This window comes from Lissotriton vulgaris, chromosome 9 (assembly GCF_964263255.1).
Source record: "Lissotriton vulgaris chromosome 9, aLisVul1.2, whole genome shotgun sequence".
Lineage (NCBI taxonomy): Eukaryota > Metazoa > Chordata > Amphibia > Caudata > Salamandridae > Lissotriton > Lissotriton vulgaris.
The window spans coordinates 1044777634-1044799003 of NC_141697.1; the positions used below are offsets into that span (position 1 = coordinate 1044777634).

Here is a 21370-nt window from a genome sequence, read left to right on the forward strand (position 1 = left end):
ATTATATTATTAATATTAGTATTTGTTTTATCATTACTAGATTTATATTGCTGCTATTATTCATATTGATATTAATGATAATTTTGTAATTGTGAACAAGTATCCTGAATTTGTAAAAACCTATCTTCTTAAACACTGTAGTGCCCTTTTTTAGCATCTGTTTACTCTAAAGTTTAAACATATTTGTACAATTCTGGCCCATTGTGCAAATAATATGCACATGAAAGTGGAAATCAAATGCGCAAAATTTGGAATTTTAACACGGACATTGCAGATCTAAATTTGCAAATTCAGGATCTCTGGATATTTCCTGGCATGATTGCACTCAATACGTCTGTAAATCTGCAACATACTAGAATTTGCCCACAGTCATAAATGTGAGAAAGGGTAAGAAAATTGTTTTACTATTGGGGTATCTGGGGAATGTTCAACACAAATTAGGTGAACACCCAAAAAAGTCATATTTTTGTTGATATTGATAAACATTTTCAATAACACAGACTGTGGTTCTAAACTGATAATAGTACTGGTTTCTATCTGTAGTGATGCCAAAGGCAAATTGCATTTTTACTTTCATGCTAAGTATCTTGTTAAATAGGGGTAGGATTTATGAATTGTTTGTGCCTATTTTAAACCTTTTATAAATGTAAAATAAAATATCTACTTCGTCAGAATCAATATAATCGTACGTGATTTTGCCATGAGTGAGAGACGTCACAATTCATTTTGCTGTGTGGCTGTGGAAGGAATCAACGTCATTATATATGGATCATCTCTATGCTCTACCAAACTTTGTATGAGCGATTTTCTGTATATAATGCACACTCTAGGCAATTAATCAGTTGTGTGCCTAATTTTGTCAGTTAATGAAAATAAGGATCACTTAAAATTTGATTTGCATAGAATCACTGTTTGGTCAAGTAGAGGAAGGTGGGATTTGACCTCAGGTTTCCGGTTTCCACTGTCTGTCCAAGATACAGAACAAAATGTTTTTCATTATTTACTTTTAAAGGTTTGTGACATACTTTCTTGTCTTTCTGAACTTTGTACTCTGTATTTGAAATTAATATGAAGCTACCAGTAGCTCCTTAATTGCATCATGGTCTACTAGGCTATGTTAAAGTATGTAGATAAGAATGCGTGGAAAGAACATACCTTTTTGTATTTAAGATCATATAATGAATGGTAGGTGCAAAAGTAAATACAGAATATAGTTAAATTGTTTGTAGCATGACTGCTAGCATGATCATTTTAAGTTCATAGCGTGTGTGGTTTTAGATATGCAGTGCATAGTCCTGCCATCTAGTATTGTGCTCAGACGTTGCAAGTTGTTTCTCGAAGAAGAAGTCTTTCAAGTCACAAGGTCTCAGTGACTCCTCCTTTAGGTGTAAATGTGCATGGACATCAACTCTATTGTTCAATTGTTTTTTGCCAAAAGGGTGGATTTAATTAAGGAGTAGTGTGCATAGAACTGAACAGTGACCATGCAGTAGAAAGAACATATCAAAAAGGGAAAAGCCTGCATCAGAAACTGGCTTCCGGGGAGGAGGGTAGGCAGTCGGCACAAGTGAATTTAGAGCACGGCTTGGAACAAACAGATGCTTACAGGCCAAATACCATATTCCTTTTAGAGCACATGTGGCTGTGCATAGACTGAAAAGCAGACCTGCTGTAAGTGGTTAAAACACAAGTGGATGGGTCAGAGATTTAAAACAAAGTTCCAAGGACAGTCTGACCAACTTTGCTACATTGCAATCGAAATGCTGAAATTCTGTGCATTTCGGCATTTGCAATCGCAATTTTGAATGATACATATGGCCCTTTGTCTCTAAATGTAATAGAGTAGAGCATGTTTATTGTCCAGAGTGTGAAGTACCATTTACAGCTTCCGAGTTGGGTTGTGGGAAGAAGACTGGGAGCTCAATAGATTGATTGAGGTGGAAGGCAGAGACCATCTTGGGTAAGAATTAGAGATTAGTCCTGAGAACTACTTTATCCCTGTAAAAAGGGTTCTTGCAGTATGAGAGCTTGCAGTTCACTCATGTACCTCAGAAAGGTGATTGCGTTGAAGAGGGCAACCTTCTATGAGAGGAATTGAATAGGGCATGAATGCATGGGTTTGAAGGGTGGGCCCATCAGTCTGATAAGGATGATTTTAAGGTTTCAAGAAGGGACAGGAAATGTCCTGGGTAGGATGAACCTATTGAGGTCTTTAGAAGAGAGAAGGACAATCTCTGGTTTACATGAATGCAGCAATAGTGGCTAGATGTAACCTGATTGAGGTAGCAACCCATGTTGAACCATTTACATGTCAGAGGGAAAAGATTATGGATATGCTCAAACCTACTCTTTACATTAAATAAGACATTTTTATTTATCTATTTATAAAGTTTTATATAGCGCAAACTTGACCCAAGAGGGTATCGGAGCGCTTTACATTTAGGTTCGTTGCGTTACAAGATACATCAGATACAAGAGCAAAGTAAGGTACAGTACACATAAACAATGTTTCAAAAATTCATAGGAGGGAGGGGAGGAAGGAGTAATAGCGGGGAAACGAGGAGGAATAATGCCCAATGTCCAGCTGGGTAGGTGACGTTCTTTGGGGAAACCAGGGCCAATCTCCTCATTAGCTGTCGAGCAGCTCCACCGGTCATCAGCAATGTTGCTCAGGTCTCAGCGTTCAGGAAAAAACAGTTTGTAGTTTATTTGATTTGCGAAGGTTATATAGTGCTATCTAGACCTTAAGGTATCAGAGCGCATAACCAGGGGAACTTTGCAATAGAAGGTACATCAAAAGGATTATAAAGCGCTGGCTAGACCCGTAGGTATCAGAGCGCTATAACAGAGGAACATTGCACAACAAATTACATCAGTTACAATAGCGTGGCAAGGTACAGTAAACATACAACGAGGTTGAGAGAATTTATAGGAAAGGAGGGGAGGAAGGTCCGGAGAGACAAATAGAGAGGGAAAAGGGAAAGGGGAGAGGTGAAGTGAGAAGGGAGAGGACAAGGGGGAAGACGGAAAAGAGATAAAGGGAAGGTAAGCCCAAAGACCGAGTGGGTAGGAGACCAGGGAGATAATCCAAAGCCAGTCTCCTCTATAGCTCTCTAGGAAGCTCCAACGGGCATCAGTCCGAAAGCTGGAAAGAAAGGCGACGAGGAGAAAGCAGAGCACCGGAAATACAATGAGGGGGGTGGGTGAGACAGGGAGAAGGGGAGAAACTGTGCCCAAGGTCCGACTGGGCAGGTGATGGTCAGGAGATGAACCAAGGCCGATCTCCTCAATAGCTGAACAGAGCAGCTCCACAGGGAGTCGGACAAAATGCCCGTACTCAGCTGTCAGGGTAGAGATCATGTGTACTCCGGGCGAGGCAAGTCGAGAGGGAAGGAGGAGAGGGGGAGTGAGAAGGGAGTGGATGAGGGGGAAGATGGAATAAGAGATAAAGGGAAAGCTGCCCAAAGACCGGAAGGGGCGGCCAGGGAGGATATCCAAAGCCAGTCTTCCCTATAGCTATCTAGGAAGCTCCAAGGGGCATCGGTCAGAAAGATCGAAAGAAAAGAAAAAAAGGAAAAGGCAGGAATATGAAGGGGGGGGGGGCAAAACGGAGAGACAGGGAGAAAACTGTGTCCAGTGTCCGGCTGGGCAGTTGACGGTCAGGGGATGAACCAAGGCCAATCTCCTCAATTAGCTGAATGGAGCAGCTCCACTGGGCGTCGGACAAAATTCTCGAACTCCGCTTTCCAGGTAGGGGTCAAGTGTACTCAGGGGAATGTCAGTATAGTGCGGGTGGGGGGGAGGGGGGGAGCCATAGTCCGAGAGAATTCCAGACGTCCTCTTGAATTCGGGCACAGTCCAGGCAGGGTTTTGTAATTAAAAGTAAAAGATCAGCAAGGGGGAAAAAAAGTCACCACTGTTGGCCATGTTGGGGTTGGGCTTCCTGGGGACTCTTAACTACACCATGAGTGTGCCGAGAATGACACAAGATCTTACCATTGCCCTCCATGGGAGGTGGAAGGGGGTCTGACGAGGTTTAACCTCACCCATTCGAGTTGTGGCCTGATTTTGAAAACAACAGGCAGCTGTCAGAGATCGGTTTTCAATTTAGCCATGAAGGCCTGCAGGTCTCCTTTAAGTTCAGCGCCGAGTTCTGCTTTAAAGTCCTTCAAAGAGCTGAGCAGGTCTTCCTTGGTCAGGGCCATGACTGGATCCGGGGTTTCTTTCTCCTGGGCTTGTGTCTTCTCCGCAGGCCTAAAGTAGCTAGACACCTTAGAGGTCACCTTCTTAGGTGGCATAGAAGCGATCTCTACTGGAACTGGGGCTGCCTCAGACTCCAAGCTTCTCCTGAATGCTCCCCTCGTGCCACTGTAAGCACTCTCTAAAAGGCGCCTGTGGCCACATAAACAATGCTGGCTTCCACAGCCCCAAAAGGGGATGGAATGCTTAGGATGAAGACCAAACTGCGGTGGCCATCTTAGGGTCAGGCACTCCCTATTTATCACTGGTGCCCAGTTGGATGCAACCTACTTTCCGATCTTCGGTATCTTTATGCTTATGTGCTTGCGCTGGGTATCCAGTAAAGTCCAAGCTAGCGTCAAAGTAGTGTGGGCTTGAAAACACAGCTTTGTGGGCCTGAGTCCACCATTTTATAGTCAGGCAGTATTAAAGGAGGGTTCCCCACTACCTTGCTGCTGCTTCACCGGCCACCCATGTCCTCGCGCTGTCTTCCATGGGGGATTTGGACTGGTTAGTTGAGGTAGGAGCCCTTGCCTACCTCCAGTGAATCAGGGGCCTCTCAGTAGAACCCGATCAATGCCAGACGGTCCACCGCTGCTGTTAGTGCCGAGCCTCATGTCAGTAAGTGTGGCCGCGGGAGTCTACTTATCCGTTTCCTCTCCGCAGATTGCGGCGAAGGCACAGGGAGTCAGGCAGCAAAGCTGTGCCCGCAACGCTGTCCTCACTTCAGGTCCGTAGCTCTGGATCTCTAAATGAGGCCGCACGCTGCGATCTTGAGCCTTGTCTCACCACTAAGCCATTATTTACATAAATAAATTTCACAATTCACATTTGCATAATGTTTAGAAGTGAAAGACGAAAATGTGTTGCACGCAAGGTTTATAGCACTCGGGATTAAGAGTGTTGTTAACTACATAGACTAAATAGATTTTCCATTGGCAAAGCCTACTTTGTGTTTAAAAAACAAAATCAGGGTCTTGGTATAACATAAAATCATTATATTCACTGCATTCTAAAAATATAGAGAACATCTAATACAATGGCAACTTAATAATGCAGTATAAATGTTACAAATATAAATTCTATAAGGTTTATACATTTTTGCCTCAGTCCTGTCTGCCACCTCCTTCAGAGCTTGTAATTCGGGTTCCCCAAACAACAGCAGAGGAAGATATGAAGTACAGTTTTAAAATTGTTCTGCCCAGAAAAGACGCAAGCTTATAGTGCAGAAGCTCCAATAGGAGCTCTCAATCTGCATTAAAAAGGCCAAAACCAGCCACGGGTTGCTTGTGTTCCCCTCCTAGAGCTGACCCAGTATGACCGTTCTGAATGAGCCTCTTTTATTGCTGCAGGATCAACCATTGATTGTGAACTGTCTCTCTGTATATCAGGCCCAGATTGCTTAACTGGGTGGGAGGTCATGCATTCCTCCTCACAATTCAGTTTCCCACTTCAACTAAGAAACCTACATCAGCTCATGTGACATACTTACAGTGCTCAATTTGAGCCGGTGGTTTCCAGTGCTTAGTACCGGCACTTAACTGTCAAAACCAGCATTTATGACAATCTAATTTAGCGACAAGCACAATAACAGTTGTTTATTATTTAAATATACCCTAAAAATGGGTAATACCTGCCATTCATATAGCTATGGGGGCCTGGAATAGTCTAAATTTGTCACACCTAGAGGTGTGTGATGCTTGCTAGTTGGGCTGGTACTGGCTTTGGCAGTGCTGTCAAGGACAATAGTTGATGCAAGCTGCGGTGGCCTCCTGACAAGGGCTCGTCACTTACTTTTTCACAGATTAAGCACTGTATATTTGCTCTCAGTATGCTGTTTCAATCACAAATCCAAGATCACAAAGTGCCACTGCACCATGCCCTCAATCTAGGGCAACAGTAGCACCAGTCCTATCACCGCAGATTATTTCATAATCATTCAGTAGCAAAGATGGATGATATAGGTACGCCATTTGGAAAGTAAACCTGCCCAAAAAAATAAGGAGGGACCTTCTTAAGGCAGAGGCACAAATTCAACAACAGATAGAGATCTGAAATTGAACTTCCTGGAGATTATCACAGAGTCTGTTCTCATCACTACAAGTAACAAGCGTTTGCAATGCAATAGGTCTCGCGTTTAGTTAGAGCTATTGGTGTTGTAATGGAAATGTGTTTTACTTATGTGAGAGAGAGGATGTGAGTGCGAAAGTGATAGAAAACAAGAGAGAAATTGTATAGAAAGATAGTTATTTACGTATATATGTAAGAGGTAGAGGGAAAAGAGAAAGAATTAGTGAGAGTGAAAGAGAGATAGAGAAAAGTAGATATATATATATATATATAGAGAGAGGGAGTGTTTAGTGGTTAGTTGGTAAAGTTGAAGAGATAGTTGTCTGGTAGAGTGAAGAGAGAGACATACATCTTGTGATATGCTGAGTTTTAAACACATTTGGAGAAACAGCCACAGTGGACAAATTAATAACAGGCACCATACAAAACTTATTTCACTGCTAGCTCTGTGCCAGGCTGCAGCACCCTGCACCAGAGACATCAGGCCCATGGTGTCAATCTTCCGTGTTGATGACTGGGGGCGGGGCAAGCTGCTGAATGGAGGAAGGTGAGCCAAACAGGTGTGAACTGTACCATACTTATTTCACAGCTAGCTTTGCGGCCATGCTGCAGCTGCCCTGCTCTAGCAATGCAATTCATTATATCTATATGCATATTTTAATTAAACACAATTGAAGCACAATGTAAAGTTTTGTGCCAATTTGTCAAATTTTTTCCAGCTGCAAACTTTAGGAGTGTAACGCTGGCTCAACCAACTAATGCCATTCCCACGTTACATTTTTTAATCTTATCAAACCCGACTTTTCTCTTCATGCATCTGATCCAACTGTACTCTGCTCTCCTAAGCAAAACTGTGAAAACACTCTCTTCTTTGCCAAGGAGTTATTGGTCCCCGATTGCATCTACCCCTGATGACCAAGGTCTCCTTCTAGATTGTCTGACCCTCACACTCCTGTACTATTACATTGCATGCATTGTGTGCACAATGCAAGTTATGTGTTGCAGAAAATTACACCTGTGCTCTTCGATAATAAGATCATACACAAGCTAATTCAGCTTGTTATGTCAGCTATAAGAACTATTTTTGCTTAATACATACATGTTGCAAAATATAACTACTTACTATCTGGCGGGTGTCAGTCTGGTTTTAAAATAGAAACAAAATCAAAGCAACATTGAAAAATTCAGAGCCATATTAAATAATCTGAATAAAACATGTTTCATAAAAGAGCATGTAATCACTAAAATATGCTAAACCTTTTGCTATGCAACAAGTATAGTTTTAAAATTCTGGGTCCATTCAGAATAGCATGATCTGGAATCAGATGTCTCATCACTTGTTGTTTTGCCTTTAAAATAATTTTAACAGAAACACTCTCTGACCAATGAAAGGGCAGCCCTGGAGATGACACGCCATCCACAGGTTACGGATAAGAGGGCGAGGCAATGGGATCTTTGGCAGATTGATTTGTTCCTCTGCCAACCAGGTGTGAGAGTTGACATTTTGAAAGAAGAAAAGTGGTTGGCAATTGATTGATGGATTTTGTGTCCCTCCTCCATCCGTCTTAGAAAACTGGCCCAATATGTTCCAGCTGTAAACACCTGCTCGAGATTTAAAATTTCACAACACCAAGTCTTGCATGACAGGTTTTTATGAAATGCCATCAAAAGAGCAGAAAATGTGTGCACCAGCACTGTACTGTTTATTTCCTTGCGCATTACTTCCTACAAACTTGTTCGCTGAGAAACCACACTTTGATATGATATATATGAGAAGTTCAGGCATTCTGAAAACAATATAAGACATATTGGGGTGGGGTGCCTTTTTACGGCTTTATGCCTTGTGGTTTTAAGGCATGCACCGGGCCGTTAAGAACATGCTGGTAGGGAGCAAATACTTTCCACAAATAACCCAGTCTCTCCAATTTAGCAAACTTAAAAGCCTGTAAATAAGCACTTCAAACCACACTGTTTTGAATTAGGGGGAGTAACCTCCTGGCCGTATTTTATTACAAAATAAAAACATTAAACTTATTATTCACATTATGACAGTTAAGCAGAAAGTCCAGATACATTGATAGGTACAAGATGTTACTTGGCTAACCTTAACATGTTTCTAATACATAAGCATTTCTACTGTAATCTAAAAGATGAACATACTTTACTTTCTGCGTATCCCTGCTAGAGCCTATGTCAGGGTCAGTGACTGGCAGCCCCAGATCCAAGTAAAAACTACAAAGACTCCACTGGAGTAAGATTGCGTAAGGGGTCCAGCTTACCGGACGGATCTCTCTCCCGAGCCCCCTCTACGCCCTGAGCCTGAACAGATATGTCCTGTAAACAACTCCCCTGGAGTAAAAGTTGCGTAGGGGTCCAGCTTAACGGACGGATATCTCCACCGGCCCCCCCCTACGCACTGAGCCTTAACTCCACAAAGGGGCACTGCAATTCTCATCCTTGCGCCCTTGTGCACATGCGTGTGCGGGGGTGGCCAACCAGCCTACTGGAAGAGGACTCCCTGGCCCCCGCACTCTTTCAGCCTTCCGACCGGCTGTAACTGCCCCTGGAGTTCCATTTGAGACCCTCTGTCTCCCCCTCGGGCGTCCCCATTTGAGAAATGGTGATGCCCGCGACGGACCAAAAACTATGCTCACCAATCATGACCTTACCGCCTGACCAACGAAACACGTACTAAAATATGACATTATTACCTGTAACAAAACATCATATACTGACACCTTTATTTCATATCACCAAAGCATTAACAACACAATTTTACATTACACATTACCTGTAAATGAAAAAACAACATATACCAACATTTTTACTACATAATACCAAAGCATCAACAACACGACTTTACATTAACCGTTTCTCCTGAGATACCTGCAACAAAAATGTAAGAAAACAAAGCAAAACACATATGATTGCAGCACTCATATGAACTGCCTGCCTTAGGGGATGGGGTTGGGGAAATGCTTGTTATGGGCCTCTGGTAGCCCGGACCCGCCACAAATGCTCACTCTGCTGTCACTCTCTCTCTGCTGTCACTCTCACTCTGCTTTCACTCTCACTCTGCTGTCACTCACTCTGCTGTCACTCTCACTCTGCTGTCACTCTCACTCTGCTGTCACTCTCCCTGAGATATACAGCGATGTCTCACACTCACACACTTATCTTTCCCTCGCACACACACACTCCCTCAGGCATACACAGCTGCCTCTCTCCGTTACCCATACACAAACGGAGGCTGCTGTCTCTCTCCCTCACACACACTGTTCCAATTGTGAAGCGCTCTGACACCTCCGCTATAAAAACACATAAAATAAATACATAAAATAAATAAACGCTGCTGTATCTCCCTCACACCTGCCTCACGCACACTGCGGTCTCCCACGGTCTGTGGCTGCGCCAGGCACGGACTGCCAGTCATGTGACCTGCTGGATGTGGCGCTGAGTCACACGGCCAAACCTTCCAGGAAGGCGGCACCTGGGGTCGGACTGGGACAGTAAATAGACCTGGCACCTAAATAAACGCTGACCATGCAAGTGTTACAATACACGTTCCTAATGGAGAATTAAAACATTTAAAAAATGCTTATGAAATGCAATAACTGTAGCGAGTGGCCATGCAGCACTTTGCAGCTGCTTCCTACTTGAACTAGCGAGACCTAACAAGGCAGTGTGACGAAGCTTCAGAGAAGAAACTTCGTCACGACGGCCGTAATGCAGGCTACCATGTCCGGAGGGGCCGTTCCGAAAGCAGGCAGGGTGGCAACGGAAAACCCTGCTTTCTAATGGGAAGCCAGCGTTTACCATGAACGCTGACGCTACCCAATAGAAGGGAGGGGCGGGGCTTAGGCTCCCTTTTTGTTTACAAGATCTCTCCAAGGGCGGGCAGCTTTGCTGCCACACCCACGCGAGACCTAAAAATGATGTTATGGCCAGAATCCAACAGCTACTCAAAACACAAGCGCTCGTGTTTCAGCCACAAAAAAAATACGCATTGAGAGAAGAGCTTTCGGAGTAAAGCATGCACCCTGCCAGAGCAGAAGCCACCATTCTCGCTGCTCAATCAATCAATCAATCACTGCATTTATAAAGCGCGCTACTCACCTGGGAGGGTCTCGAGGCGCTGGGGGAGGGGGAATGCTACTGCTCGAACAGCCAGGTCTTGAGCTGCTTTCTGAAGGAGAGATGGTCCTGGGTTCGCGGAAGGTGGGTGGGGAGGGTGTTCCAGGTCTTGGCTGCCAGGTAGGAGAAGGATCTTCCTCCGGCGGTGGCTTTGCGGATGCGTGGTACGGTGGCAAGGGCGTGGCTGGTCGATCGTAGCTGGCGGGTGGGCGTGTAGAAGGTCATGCGGTCGTTGAGGTACTTGGGGCCCAGGTCGTGGAGAGCCTTGTGTGCGTGGGTGAGGAGTCTGAACGTGATCCTCTTGCTGACGGGGAGCCAGTGCAGGTCTCTCAGGTGTCCGGTGATGTGGCTGTGTCGGGGGATGTCCAGGATGAGTCGTGCGGAGGCGTTCTGGATGCGCTGGAGTCTTTTTTGAAGATGGGCTGTGGTTCCGGCGTAGAGGGTGTTCCCGTAGTCCAGTCGGCTGGTGAAGAGTGCCTGGGTGACTGTCTTCCTGGTTTCAGCGGGGATCCATCTGAAGATCTTGCGGAGCATGCGCAGGGTGTTGAAGCATGAAGATGAGACGGCGTTGACTTGTCTGGTCATCGACAGGGAGGAGTCCAGAATGAAGCCCAGGTTGCCTGCGTGGTCTGTTGGCTTGGGAGCGGTGCCCAGGGCCGGGGGCCACCAGGAGTCGTCCCAGGCGGAGTTTGATGATCCCAGGATGAGGACTTCCGTCTTGTCTGAGTTCAGTTTGATGCGGCTGTTCCTCATCCAGTCGGCGACGTCTTTCCTCCCTTCGTGTAGGTTGGCTCTGGCGGTGGTGGGGTCGTTGGTGAGGGAGAGGATCAGCTGGGTGTCATCGGCGTCGGCTGCTGCTTGCTCGTGTAGGTTGGCTCTGGCGGTGGTGGGGTCGTTGGTGAGGGAGAGGATCAGCTGGGTGTCGTCGGCGTCGGCTGCTGCTTGCTCCAGCGACAATACTCCATGGGAGTGAACTTTGGAACAAAAGTGGGAAATACACCCACCATTAGCCATTTGCAGAGTCTGATTTTTAAAGGACATACACAAAACCCAATCCAAAAGGTGGGAGGAGTCTGACCCCACAATGTACATAAAACAGATTTCCTGACAGTGCAAGCGTTGTCTAGGCTCGACCAAAAAAGATGGCACATGCACCACACATTAGCCATTTGGAGGCTATGATTTTCAATGACACAGGATAAAAGCCACTCCAAACTGTGGGAGGAGTCAGACCCTACAAAGTACAGACAACAGATTTCCCAACAGCGCAAGTGCTGAATAGGATTGGCCTATAAATGGTACCTTTAGCAGCACATTCCAGAGAATAGTAATTGTAACAGTATTGTAGGAACTGTGCACTGAATACTGTTACAATCTGTAGCAAACAATAACTCTAAAGAATTTGTAAAAAGTTGCAAAAACAGGTTGAAGACCTTTATTAATGTATTTGCCAGTCAATTGAGCTAAAGATTAACAGTGCTGACAGACAAAAAGGTACTGAGAATGGGAAGGCAGCCTTCAGCATTTGAACGTAAAAAGCCATGCTACTGTTGTCCTACCTATATGACTAATATGTTGCTTACAGCAGTATCTTCTTGTTGTGGCTTTGGTCAAGGACAGTGTATGACATCTATCCCCATTCGAAGCTATCTTTGAGATTACATTTATTTAGTGCATTTTTATAAAGCACGGATATTACCCAAAGGTGTCAGAGCACTGTACAATATGGAGCTAGTTACATTACAAGAGAAAAGTGGTACAAAATAGACCATTGCAAAGAGAAACAGGAGACTAAAAATGAAGGGTACACAAACACAAAATCCAACACAGCACATAGGAGTGAGGAATATACAGGAAAAAAATACAAATTTACAATGAAGAGCGAACTTCCAAGAGGGGCCTGAGAATGAAAGTATTAGTTCTGAAAGTGTCTTTGGAAGAGAAGAGATTTGAGATCAGCTTTGAAGATCCAGGTAGAGGAGGTGGCACAGAGCAATGGGGGAAGTGAGTTCCAGATTCTCACCATATTGCCTGAGAAGGATTGCGCCATCGATCTTTCCCTTTGGAAGACGGGGGGCTCAAGCTGAAGCTTTTCCGCATTGCAAAAGGGTCAAGAGCCTCCGTACAATTTCAGTTTATTTGCCAGGTAACGAGGGGAGGACTTGTGCAAGGCTTTGTGAGTGATGCAGGTAGTTTTGTAAATACATCTTGCCTCGATCGGAAGCCATCGAAGAGAGGACAGGAGAGGAGTGACGTGGTCGCTTTGTTTAGACCCTGAAATGAAGCGAGCTGCTGAATGGAGGATGGATTTGAGAGGGGAGAGTTGGGATTTGGGTAGGCCGTCAGAAGAGAATTGCAATAATCTAGTCTTGGGAGAACCAGCGATTGTACCAAGGTTTTTAAGTCTTTCTCCGGGAAGAACCAACGGATCCCCCACAGATGGCGCAACTGGTACCGTGCATTCTTGGCAATAGAATTGATGTGGGACATTAGGTTGAGTCTTTTGTCTGTAATGACACCTAGGGATTTAGCGCTGTCGACAATGATGGATTTGTTGTTAAGTAAGTAAAGCTGATCCATCCACGATTGAACGGGAGGAGGTGAGAGAGGTAGAAAGGAGGAGGAATTCAGTTTTTGCTGGATTTAGAATGAGTTGGTGAACCAATATCCAGTTGTGAATGGAGTTGAGTAGAGTAGAGTTGAGCAGTGAGAGATTGTGTGCGGAAGACACCTTGTCATCTGCATAAAGATGGTAATGGATCCCAGATTTGCTTAGGAGGTTCCCTATTGGTTACAGGTAGAGATTAAACAAAGTGGGTGCCAGGATAGAATCTTGAGGGACGCCTTGACCTACAGCCAATGGAGAAGAAACACTGCTCGCTATCTTAATAATTTGGGATCTGTCCGAGAGGAAAGAGGCAAACCATTTAAGCACTGTGCCATCCAATCCCATTTTCTGTTGAAGAGTGTTGAGGATGGTGCTATGATTAACAGTGTCAAAGGCTGCAGAGAGGTCTAGAAGAATCAGAAGACACGATTTCCCAGAGTTGAAAGAAAAGGGAAACTGGTGATAGGGCGGAAGTTGTTGAGGTCGTTCACATCAGCAGAGGTTTTTTTTAGAAGAGGGGTAACCTGTACGGATTTAAGGGCAACAGGGAGGGAGCCTAAACTGAGGAAGAGATTACCAAGCCGGGATCAGTAAGAGAGAGTATGGGTGTAGAAATCGATGGCGATGACGCTAGGGATGGGGTCAGAAGAGTGGTTGGATGGTTTGATCTCGAGGATGCATTTGAGGAGGTCATCTTCCGAGATGATGTCAAAGTATTGCTAGGTGACTAAGGATTTCCGTTCCTCAAAGGGGGTGGGGTGGGCGACTTGATCCACCAGTGCTTTGACCTTTTCATCAAAGAAAATAGCGAACACCACTGCTTTCCTTGTGGAGTCCTCAGGCTTAGTAGTTAGGGAGAACAGTATGGGTTTTTGATGAGGTCTAAAAGTTTTTTGGGTCTGTTTTTGGCTGAGTCAAGGAGGCATCTGAAATGTGATGCTTTTTCATGGAGGATGTCAATGTGATATATGGATCTTGCTGAACGTAACAGAGAGAGATTGGAGGTGGAAGGAGATTTTCTCCAATGTTTCTCCAGGATTCTAAGGTTTTTCCTTTCACCGTAGAGAGATTTATTGAACCAAGGTGCTGAGGGGATGGGTCTTTTCCTTTTGCTTTGGAGTGGGGTGACATTGTTGATTTTGACTGCTAGGACTGAGAGGCACTGAGAGGTGAGAACGTTGACATCCACATTAGGGTCAAGTCTAGGAAGTGACCGCATAGCAGAATCACAAAAAGTGTCAAGATCAATGTGTTTAGTGTTGAGGAACCAGGTAGTAGCTCATTTAGGTTTGTCGAGAGTTATAACGTGCGAATAATGAACACAGAAGGAAACGAGGAAGTGGTCAGATCAGTCTACTTGGTTGGAGAAGCAGTAGTCAGCAGGTCTGCTTTGGATATAACAAGATCCAGAATTGTGCCCTTGGAATGAGTGGTTTCCGAGCAATGTTTGAAGAGATCGTTGGCTGAGAGAAAGGTGGCAAGCTTGTTGGCAGCCGAGTCTTCCAAAGAGCCCCAATGGAGATTAAAGTCACCCAGGAAGATCCGCCTGTCACTTTGAGAAAATTGGTCACTGATGAAGTCAGTGAGTTCCTCCACAAGGGAAGAGCAGGTACCGGGCGGGTGGTAGACGACATGGAATCTAAATGGGGAGCCATGATTAATTTGAAGTTCTAGGGACAGGTATTTGAATGTACGGAAAAGGGTGACAGGGAAGGCTTTGATTTGAAGGGAATTCTTGTAGATGATTGTGACACTGCCTCCAATTTTGTCTGATCTGTCATTTCTGAGGATAGAGTAGTCAGTGGGTACCATAAGATCAAACAAAGTATGAGAGGAGTCATTAAACTAGGTTTCAGTGAGGAAGAACATGTCAAGATTCTGGAGGGTGATAATGTTAGAAATTTCCAATTTGTGTTTGATTGCAGATCTGCAGTTGCCGAGCAAGCTGTGCAGCTCTGACACAACTGTTTTGGTGATGGGGGTGTAGTGCTGTTAAGGGAGATAGGGATAAGATTCTTGAAAGAGGGTGCCCAGCAAGAGGGAGGCTGGTAGGTTCTGACAGAGGAGATGGTCTGAATAGTGAACTGCGTAGAATTATTAGGAGAGGAAGGTGGAGGGGGAGTGACGCTGGTGGTTTTGTAGCTGGCTAGTAAGTTGGAGATGTATGTAGAGGACAGACTGTGGTTGGATTTATTGGGGCGCGGGAGCATGGAACTCCTCGGGAGGATATTAGGGAAAGGGTACATCTTGGCGGTAAAAAGTGAGATGGACGCTACAAGCTGGGAAATAGAAGGGATGAGAGAATCAAGTTTATTTTCCAGGGAGAGGAGAGCTGAGCCCAGAGTGTTGGGTGTTGGGTGGCTCGATGGATAAGGGCGGGCGTGCGAAGGGTGAGGGAGGAGATGGAGGGGTGGGGGAACGGGATAAGGGTGGCGGTGTAGCGGGTGAGTGGGGACGGGGAGGGATGGAGGAGCGAGAAACGGAAGCGAGTGCAGGGAGTGAGGGAGGATGGGGCAGGGTAGGGGAAAAGGGATGAGGGAGGAAGTGCAGAGGGAGAGGAATGGGAGAGGTTGGAGATATGGGTGGGGAGTTGGGGAGCAAGGGTAGAAGGTGGAGAAAGATGGTGGGCGATAGGAGTGGATGGTAAAATAGTGGTGAGAACAGAAATATTTTTACTGGTGTTGAACAGAGGGGAAGAGTAGAGATCATACATAGGAGGAAAAGGTTGAGGAGTTGGAGGGGGTCAAATGAAGGCCAAAGGTAAGGGGAGAAGAGAGGAAAAGAGGCTGAACAGGGAGGGGAGGACAGGAGGTTAGATGAATGCCAAAGGTATGTGGAGAAGAGAGGAGATGGGGTTGTACAGGGGGAAAGGGAGGCAGGTCCAAGGAAGGCCAGAGGTATGGGGAGAAAAGAGAGAATTGTACTGTAGGTTATTAACGGTGAATGAGGGGGGACAGGTAACAGGTGTCGTGAGGGGGCGACAAAGGAATTGTTGAGGAAGGAGACATGGTTAGGAAGCAAAGGAAGAGGGACGGGAGGTTGAAGGGAGAAGGGAGGTGGAAGAGAAGAATTTAGGGTACGGGGAAGAGCGGAAAGGGATGAGGTGAAGGGGGAAGGTAAGGAAAGTGTATTGGTAGACCAGGTTGTAAGACAGGTGGAATAAGAAGGGGGAGGTTGGTTGGATTAGGGGGAGGCGAAAGCGTCAGAGAATTGGGTAGGTGCGGGTGGGAAGGGGAAGTGGATGCTAGAGGCAAGGCAGACAAGATAGGGGGAGGAACATATTGGGCAGGGGGAAGAGTGGGAGAGGAGGGAGCAAAAGTAGAGGGGAACAAAAGTAGGTCTGTGACTCCTGGGAACGCGGCCTGATGGAGTATCGGGAAGTTAAGGGGGCGAAGGGAGAAAGGAGAGAAGCGAAAAGGAGAATCTAGGGATATCATAGTTGTATGGGTTGGACGAAGGGAGTGGAAGAGATGGTCAAAGAGAGAGAGACAGGAGTCTGTAGCTTGTATCATGACAGTGCCATTATTGTAAAGTGTAATGGTGACAGAGAGCCATTAAAGCTAGCGGAGGGGAGACAATTTTAGCCACTGTCCATTCGGGATAGATGAGGAGGAGGACACGTTGAAGGAATTGAAGAATCTGGTAGACCAGGAAGGGATATCGTGAGTGAAAAAAATTAAGCCATTTTTGAGTTTCCATAGGCACCCATTATGGAATTGATCAGCAAAGAGGTAATCAGGGAACTGTGGTGTTGTGCTTGAAAGGTTTTTCTGCTGTTTTGGACAAATTAGGGGGATAAATGACTTTGAAGCAGTTAACTTCCGACTTAATTCGAATGGAAGCCATGATAGGGAGAGGAGGGGGCACTAGGGTAGCGATAGCGCAAAGAAGTGGAGGGCGAATATTACGGAAGTCGAGTGAAGATAATCCAATCAGATTGTGGACAGGAGGCTACTAGAAATGCAGGGCCAGGGACTCTGGTCTGACTCCCCTTTAAACCATCATACTGGTGGGATATAAGGCTAGCTTGTCTCCCGTGGCAGAGAGGGTGTGGGATCATAACGGGGCAAATCCCACCACCAGGGGTTAGAACCTCCAAGTATGGAAATCAGCATGGAGATGGGAGTCCTCTAGAGGATCACAGTGATAGGTAAAGACATTTATCCTGACCTGGATCGAAACTCCGGGCGAAGGCAGCTCTGCAGGCAGGTAGATGGCTGCCGTAGAAGCAAGATCAGTGGGGAGGTCTTACTGGTTAAGCACTGGTTAAGCACTCCACCACCCCAGTTCAGACATGGCCATATATAAATCAGTCTGACCCTGTGCCTCAAGACGTGGGTCCCTTGCTCACTTTGCCACTGTATTCAAGATGGCCTGGCTTTATGAGGGTTATGAACCCGAAACCAGTCCCAAGATGCTTGTTTCCGGCCCAGGGAAGACATGGCTTGGCAGTTCGGCCTGGACTGTTCCCATGAGGCACAGGGTCAGACTGATTTGCATACAGCCACGTCTGAACTGGGGTGGTGGCGTGAGCTAAAGAATGATGAAGGATTAAACCCAGATTAGTTGACTGGGGGTGAGTGTTTGATTTGCTCAAACGCTCTTTCCATCATCCCCTTTGGTATCGCTTTGTTCGCCCTAAGTTGGCAGGGTGTGCCCAGACGTGGGTCTCTGGCTCACTTTGCCACCGGATTCAAGATAGACTGGCTGATGAGGGTTATGAACCCGAAACCGGTCCCAGGATGCTTGTTTCTGGTCCAGGGAAGACATGGCTTGGCAGTTCGGGCAGGACTGTTCCCATGAGGCACAAGGTAAGACTGATTTGCATATGGCCATGTCTGAACTGGGGTGTTGGAGTGAGGTAAAGAATGATGATGGATTAAACCTAGATCAGCTGACTTGGGGTGAGTGTTTGATTTGCTCAAAGGCTCCGTCCATCATCCCCTTTGGTATCATTTTAAAGTCAAGCGCCCGGCTTCAAAGCTCTATGCCAACTCTCAGGGGTCCTCCGTGAAAACTTGTGGTCCGCTTCCCCGGCATAACTTATGTCCCTGTGTAGTTCGCTAAATGATCCAGGCAGCAGAGCTTACCTAGGGCCAAGAGGAAGGGCAGTCGCATGATAGAAATGGGCAAATAGGAAAATGGTGCCCGTCCCTAGTGACCACCGGATTAATGTCGGACTCTCGTTCCCGAGTCCCACTGTACAACACAGAACAGCGCGGACCCCAGTTGTAAATCCGAGGGTGCAGCACTCCGGAGCCTGCTGCTGCTTCAAGGGCGTACAAGCAACTTGATGTTGGGTATGAAGCGGCCCGAGACGGGTCTACAAGTGGTGGGCGCCATTTTGCAAAATCCAGTTTGCCGCTCCAGCGCTCTCCGCAATTGTGCCATCCATTCAGCAACAAAGGCCACACTTGTGAGCTCCACTGCCCAAGTTCATCGCAGCTGGGTCAGCCTCCAAATTATTAAATGCTGTGCTTGCACAATGTTTCAGGGGGCCAACTCCAGCTTCTGGGTCTCACCTGCAGCGCAACTCCGGGTCCAGGGCAATCCGCTACAGGTCTGCTCGCGGCAGGCGCCATTTTGCTTGCGGGAGCCCAAATCAATTCACAGCTGATTCTGGGCTGATTCTTCAGGCTACAGTGGTGGTTTTAAGCCCAACGTTTCCGAACATGTTCCGATGCCGGATCCTTTCGTTTGTGGAGGGGTAGAGTGTGGTTAAGCTGATGTCTGGAGCATGGCGTGTGGGGTTGTCATGGAGCTTCAGCTCCAAGCGACCATGTCGGTGCTGCACGCACAATCTCCAGCATTGGTGGGTACAGCTTCTTCCATGCACTTTCAAATGGACGGCAGCTGAGACGCATTAATTATAAATTCATAATAGTTTACAGTGAGCAGTGCCAGCAAGGGTACTTGTACTAGATATTTGGTCTCTGTGAGCAGCCAAAATCCAAACAATACCAGTGGCACTTCTGCACCATGGAGTTCCCCACTGTACGTTAGTTCCCTTTCTGTTCAGCACTTAACAAATGTATGCAGGGTTCTACTGTACATGTCTACCATGCAGGTTGAGTGACAACTGTATCGTGCCACCTACACTCTGTGTCATAGAAATATGACCAATGGTCAATGGTTTGTATGGAGTCGTACTAATGGATGGTATAAAAAATTGAGGTGAAGGCGAAAAGCAGCCATCTCTAATGTGCACTCAGCAGAATGCTGACACTTCCCCATACAAGCAACCTAGAAGCTATCTCCTGACAGTAACAATTACAGGTGCTTGACCAGTCCGTAAACACCCATAGGGTAGGGTAGCATTAAAGATATGAACATGCATACAATTCATATCTGTGCAAGCAGACTTTACCCCGGAACTAAATTTACTTTAAATGTGCTCAGTGATAAAATGGCTATGCAGCTGCATAAAGAAAGTCAGCTATACAGTTGATAGGAAAATTAAGGTTTTAGGGAGTTGAGGGCAAATACCGATCCATGTTGGCAGCTTCTCAGATAAAACAATTTTATAAATACAGATGAAACTCAGTTATGTGATCAAGTACTTTATGTGATAAGTAATCATTGGACATTGGATCTTCCATTTCATCGTGGACATGTGGACCGGTGTTCAGAGCGCTGACTGCACCAGAAGGGTTTGCAACAGGTGAATGCTCTTCATCACAAACCCGTTTGTGCATGCAGATATCTGGTGGTATGAGGCACAAAAAAGCTGACCCACAGGAAAGACGGAACAAGTGGTAGAGAACTGACTACGTTCCCAAACACTTGAGTTGGGTTTTGTGGTGGTACACAATGGCTGGTAGGCCAATGTTGCATCTACAGCACAACCATTGTCACTTGCTTTGCCCACATCCACCACTTTCCTGTGACATTATTTTCCAGTACTGGCTACCCAGGCACAGAAGACACGCATGACAATGAGCTGGCTTAGAGCTCCAGATATGCTTTGCATGTGTAGAAGGTACATCACAAACTATCACTCCATCAGTCGAAAGCATCATTGACAATGCACTACTAAAACTCCCCAACATTGCTATATGCACTTTATGATTGTGGGGATAATTCAGCACCTTGTAAGTTTTTAATGAATGTTGGTGACATTAAAGCGTTGAATCTTAGAAATGTTGTATATCCCCACCTTCCCTTTAGGTTTCGCTTGCACAGAGAAATCTATTGTTTTTAATATAATCTTAAAGGTATTTACATCCCACCTCCTCTCTTTCCTGGCTTCTCAATGGTTCCTGTGCATGCCACTTATCTTTCCTCCATTTCTATTGGCTGTAGCATATTTTCCTGCATTTACCAATGCTTGTTCCTCGTCTGCTTCTCTAATCAGTTTCCCACCATCGAAATACTGGTAGCATCCGCTTTAGTGGAATTATATGTTCATAAAGTTTTGCCTTTTACTCTTGCAGCATATTTATATTACAATATATCACCCAGAGAGATTACGTGATTTGCATAGAATCGCAGGATGTTGCACAGCTGCGCTGAGACGCTAACCGGGATCCTCAGCGCTCAAGTCAGCAGCTCTGGCCACTATGCCCCATCCATTCCACTCCTGTGTTATGTGTCAGGGAGCTCTTTCCTTCTCCTGATCGATGATAGATGAAAACAGCTCTTTATTCATTACATAGGCGAAACTGATGCTTTACCAAAGCTTGTTATCTTTGTCTTTTGCAATTTTAGGACTTTTTAAACATTTATTTATTATGTTTTTATATTTTGTTTTATTATATCTATATGTATTTTTCTTTATTTAGCTGTGCTTTTATGGCTGTTTTGCTGAAATAAAGATGTTGACTAGGACTAAAACTCCATGTTGCATATTGTCCACACTTAATGGCATCTGTGGGGGCTGCAAGAATGTTACTTACTACAGCTAAGGTCATTGTTGAGCTTTGGAGGGCGCCTTATTTACAACAAAGTATTGGCAGCTGAAATGCAATTCCTGTAACTATCGGAGACACTTCAAAGAAAGCGCTACAATTGTGGCCAATACCTCTTTGCCATTTACTTGGTGTTTGCCACTAGCTTACCTGCTGGAAATTAAAATTTTGAGGATGGAGATCGGGCATGCTAAACTTGTTAGGTCTGATATTGCACAACTGCTGGAAAAACAACTATTCGTCTTTCATGACTATCCATGATGTTGATAGATGAATGAAAGTGGTGAAAAAGTGTTAGCATGTATTTCTTGACTCCTGCTTTACCTGCACCATAAGGTAAATGGGTCTGCATTCCAGACTGTGGGCCAGAACAGGGCCACATGTGGCTCCAGTTAAACAATGTAAGAATGTA

The 21370-nt window shown here is 45.6% G+C and overlaps 1 protein-coding gene across 1 annotated transcript in view; it reads left to right on the forward strand.

Annotated features, from left to right (window-relative positions):
• Positions 1-21370, forward strand: part of SYN2 (synapsin II) — a 1078985-nt gene that overhangs the window by 523696 nt on the left and 533919 nt on the right. The gene's annotated exons all lie outside the window — the stretch shown is intronic.